This window comes from Priapulus caudatus, unplaced genomic scaffold (assembly GCF_000485595.1).
Source record: "Priapulus caudatus unplaced genomic scaffold, Priapulus_caudatus-5.0.1 Scaffold427, whole genome shotgun sequence".
NCBI classification, from domain to species: domain Eukaryota; kingdom Metazoa; phylum Priapulida; class Priapulimorpha; order Priapulimorphida; family Priapulidae; genus Priapulus; species Priapulus caudatus.
In genome coordinates this window covers 57,587-63,065 of record NW_014577488.1, presented here as the reverse complement: position 1 = coordinate 63,065, position 5,479 = coordinate 57,587, and positions in this window count along the sequence as shown.

Below are 5,479 nucleotides of genomic sequence, written 5' to 3'. Positions count from 1 at the left end.
ATGCTGTTATAATAACTTTTTGTCATTTACACCATATTACTATTATGTTCCAGGGGTTCTAAGTTGGGTTGTGCTGTCATACAAATGTCATACGTAACAGTTTTTTCCCCATGCTAAATTGTAAATATTGATATTGTGTGCAATGTTATTGTCGATTTTCAGCCAATGTTCCTATTGTGTCCGATTATTAGTAGTATGAATTAGTAGCACGATTTCACCCAGCGCAGCGGGTACCCGTAGCTAGTTGATATATAATACATATCCGGGTGTGTTGGAGCTGCACGTTACCGTGGCCCGGCTAGTGGCTAGAGGTGGCATTCAACAGTCGCCTTCCGCCAAATGTTCAACAATGTTGCACTATTTCATCTCTGGAAAAGGCATTCATTTGTATTTTTTTGCGGTAAAATTCAGTACTAGAGTGCAGTAATTTGCATTATGCACGCAAGGTAGATGCCTCGTGGACGTTAAGATGGCATTAGAAGTGAGATTGGTTTTGTCGTGTAATTGTGCCATTCCGTCCTAGTGGTGTAGCCATAGTGACAAGTCCTCGATTTTTAGCTCGCCTTGACATCGTCAAGATGTGCTATTGCCATGGGGTGTCATCCGTCGTATGTCCGTCCGTCCGTCCGTCAACATTTGGCGACGGTCATCGATAACTTAGGAACCGTTTGACCCACAGGTTTCAAATTGCATATAGTTGTTACTCCTATGGGAGAGGTTTGAACGTCCTATTTTGGAGCACGCCAGTCGACCTACTTTCGAGTCAAGTCCACTTTTTGGCAAAAATGGAAATGGCCATAAGTCAGTTCAGGTTCAACGGATTTTGCTCATTTCTGGTATGTGAATGAATGAGGACTGGCCCAAAAACATATCACACGGTTTTTTTTTAATTATGCAAAAGTATATTTTAGCAATTTCACTATGCATTTCAGTGTCTGCCTACGGTCAACGATAACTCAAGAACCGTTTAACCCACATGTTTCAAATTGAAGTTGTTACTTCTATATGGGAGAGGTTTGAACGTCCTATTTTGGAGCACGTCCAGTCGACCTACTTTCGAGCCACGTCCACTTTTTTTGCAAAAATGAAGATGGCCATCTAGATTCATTCGATTTTGTTAAATTTGGGCATATGAATGTGTAAGGCTAGCCCTAAAACAGTTGTTACTCCTATGGGAGAGATGACAACATCCTATTAGTATTACGTTTATTTCGTCTAACTGGTTAACAACTCTACAATCATACCTATATACGTGTAATATTGTGTTTTAGATTCTTTGTTACAGTAATTTGACTGGAATATTTTATTGTTTTTATTTGCGCGATATTCGAAAATCAAAATGGCGATCATTTAGGCGTAGCGCCATCTCTCGTCAAGGTTTCAAACTTTCAGATCTGAAACATTTATTTTCGCATCAAAACTTATGCATATATCATTATCAAGAGTATATAATGGGAGATATGCTATATAATGGGAGTTCTCCCATATATATATATTTCCCCCTCTTGCTTGATATACCCCCTCCTTCTTCTATCACACCCAAGGTGAGCTACAGTGTCATTGACACTTTCATTTGTGTTTGAAGTGGGATCCGACTGCATGCTGAAAATTCTCAAAAACAACCTGGCAAAAGTTTTGAGTGAAGATTGGACTTTGAATCTGTAGTGATTTAACATGAATAACGTGAATGTCGCGTATGCGCCGAAAGTATTTTTAATTAATTTCTACTACTTCTTACTGATGCTTATTCAGGCCTGGAATTATGGATGCCCACACTCAACTGTTGTACACCCACCACCTGGATAGTTTTACTTCGCTCATTTATAGGCGAAATTCACCAGTAGATGGCGTCAATAGGCAGCGACCCTAATGAGTGTAATGCGTAGAAAGTTTTAGTGCGTACGTTCAATACTCTCTATTCATGCAAAACATACGTGGTGTGCAATATAATAGAACAGTTACGTACCGTGCGTCCAGCATGTAAAAAGCCCAATGAGGTTCCTCCACAAATTACATCTTTTATTTGCAAACTCGTCTATTAAAATGTATATATATATATATATGTATATATATATATATATATATATATATATATATATATATATATATATATATAATATATAGTTATAATGGATATCATAGAATATAATTGTGTAGATATGTAGGTATCTAGAAGTACCTTAGATCGGCTACATCTAACCATTATTAGCTAATGTCAATGTCAACAAACCATTAACTAATTTCTCATCTCTCATGACATCGTCACTCACTCACTCCGACAGTAACCCTTCCGCGACCGAAAACAGTTCTTTTTGTTTACGGCCACATATATAGTATTTGTATGCTGGGGGCCCAAGGCCACATTATATAGTATTTGTATGACGGTGGCCTAAGGCCACCTATATAGAATTGTAATAATAGTGTATGCTGGGGGCCCAATGCCACATATATAGTATTTGTATGACGGGGCCTAAGGGCACTTATATAGTATTGTAATAATAGAATAGTGTTTGATGGGGGCCCAAGGCCACATATTATAGTATTGTATATGACGGTGACCTAATGCTATCCATATAGTATTGTAACAGCGGCCATGAGGCGCGAGGATAGAGATAGAGCGCCGCAGCGAGTCATGAACGTGTATGCACCGCGCGCGCGCGCCCGCGAGCGTGCGGCGGTGATAGCGGTCCGCGCGCGCAGCGGTTGTATATATATATAGTCAGGAGATATAGTCGTACGACTCGTACCGGATATTATTTTCACCGCGAACGTTCGAACGGATGTCTAAAATACTAGGGGGATTTTCAAATTAATATTAGTTAAAGTGTTTTTCTTATCATCGTCGTTGAATAACGACCGCAACGCATATATGCATCGATGCGACGATACAAATGCGCTTACGCCGTGAGGACACACGTCCGTGTGCGCCGTAACGATATCAATAATGATGTCATTAACGGTGTAGCCGCGCGCTGCGCCATAATATTACGATGAAAAACGCGTTTTCTATAAGAGGACGCAACACGCCTGCCGTAGGTATATATAATCTTGTCGCTTTCGAGAATTATTGCGTGTCTGTCATTTACACGTCTCCCTCCCCGCACCCCCACCACTGTCTGAGTGCATATGTCTGTTATTTGCATATGCGGTGTTGGATGCAGCCCCTGATTAGTGCGGCGCGCTTGTAAATATTGTGAGTAGCGAGCGAGGCGAATATGATTAGCATTGCGCTGTGGAGTTTTTTTTTACATCGTCGGCGCCGCGGACAGCCTGATGAGAGCCCATCTTTCCGTAGGATGCTCTTTTCCAGGTAAATGGCTCAAGGCCAGAAACGAACGCAAGAGACAAACAACTTTTGCTAACGATCAGTTGGTCGCGCAACTTTTGCGTTTACACTGCTGATTTTCGGTTAGGAAGTTGGTCCAATTCGCCAATTCGCCAACACAAAGTCGGTAGTGTTATCCCAGCTTTAGTTATGACATAAATCATATATTGTACAAAGCAAAAGAAACATATCAAACTAACCTCATTCATAGGGTATGGTGACTGGCGCCAGTTTATAACGAATATCATTCAGTATATAACAGTATGTATATAATAATAATTCGGTTCGAACGCATAATTATCACACAACGAAACATAAGCTCATAAGTATACAAATGAATCACGAAATACAGAAAATATCATATAGTCACAGTCACCCGGTTGCAGCCACGAATCTTAACCACCCCCTCCCCTGACGAGTTATATACACACTATACACTCACGCACGCACGCCCACAATACTACTCAATTATAACAAGGGGTTAATAATGTAAAGATTTGTCATTATTAACCCCTGTTAATACCTGGTTTCGAGGGAAACATGAAGTTTTGTGGTATGAGAAAATTATTGTTGCCCGAGACGGAAGGTCGAGGCAACTCGCGAATGATTGTTTTATTATATGCAAAACCAGGAGTAACGAATTCTATAGTAGGGGAGTATATGACACGAGTAGTTAATCTAGCCTCTAATCTAGCCTCTAATCCAGCCTCTAATCTAGCCTTAATCTAGCCCAAGCAAAGTCTGGCCTTAGTCTACCTATTTATTGTGTGTAACTCAATGAACCCAACGGTCACCTTAAATAGTCTATCAGCCTCTATCGTTAAACGTTTCCCCATACATAATCACAATCCATATATATATATATATGAGAGGTGAAGAGGGATGCACGTAGAGAGAAGGAAGAGAGAGAGAGAGAGAGAGAGAGAGAGAGAGAGGGAGAGAGAGAAAGCTCGCGCGAGCGTGAAGAAGAGCGAGCGTGAGAGCGACAGAAAGAGGGGAAGAAAGATAAATATTATATCATATTTCGCACCCTCGCCAGTGCGTTCTCCAACGAAGGAAATATGTGGCTAAACTTTCACCTACATTTTGTAAAAACATCCTTAAAAGGGTGTAAATTTTGGACATTTGGAAAATTGGAATTGGGGGGGTTTAAACATTACCGCTATGCGAATGTTGGTTGTCCGGGGGTGACTGTTACGTTGGCATTACTATATATTCAAGCAACAGAAATGATACAGCTATTAAACTATCATTGTTACGTTATCAATGTTTTATACAATATTCAAGTTTTGTGCCCGTCATGTACAGCATGAAAACTTTCAAGCTATTGCTAATATTACTGTATATTATATAATAGTGTATATTTTGCCCATCCAAATACACTATATTATATGTTTGGGAGATGCTTGCGGGAGAAATCAGACTTTTAAGGCAAGCGTCCACATCAACCAATATGTCCGTTGCTGTATATAATGCTGTATATAGGCGCAGCTAGCGAATAAAAGGTGGAGGCGGCTGTGGTTGTGGTGGCGGCAGTGTTGGCGGTGGTGATGGTGGTGGCAGTGGTGGCGGTCTGGTGGGTGATGGTGGCAGCAGCGGCGGCGGTGATGGTGGTGGCAGTGGTCACGCACGCACGCAAGCTCGCACGCACGCACGCACGCACGCGTGCACGTGTTAGTGCAGCATAGATTTTTAGCTCACCTTGACATCGTCAAGATGAGCTATTGCCATGGGGTGTCGTCCGTCGTACGTCCGTCCGTCCGTCTGTCCGTCAACATTTGGCTACGGTCAACGATAAATTGAGAACCATTTGACCCACATGTTTCAAATTGCATACAGTTGTTACTCCAATGGGAGAGATGTGAACGTCTTACTTTGGAGCACGCCAGTTGACCTACTTTCGAGCCACGCCCACTTTTTTGAAAAAATGGAAATGGCCATAAGTCAGTTCAGGTTCAACGGATATTGCAAATTTTTGGTACGTGAATGAATAAGGACTGGCCCAAAAACATATCGCAGCGGTTTTGATATTTTTTTTAATTATGAAAATTAGGTAGATTTCGCCAATTTCACTAGATGCATTTCAGTGTCTGCCTACGGTCAACGATAACTCACGAACCGTTTGACCTACATTGTTCAAATTGCATACAGTTG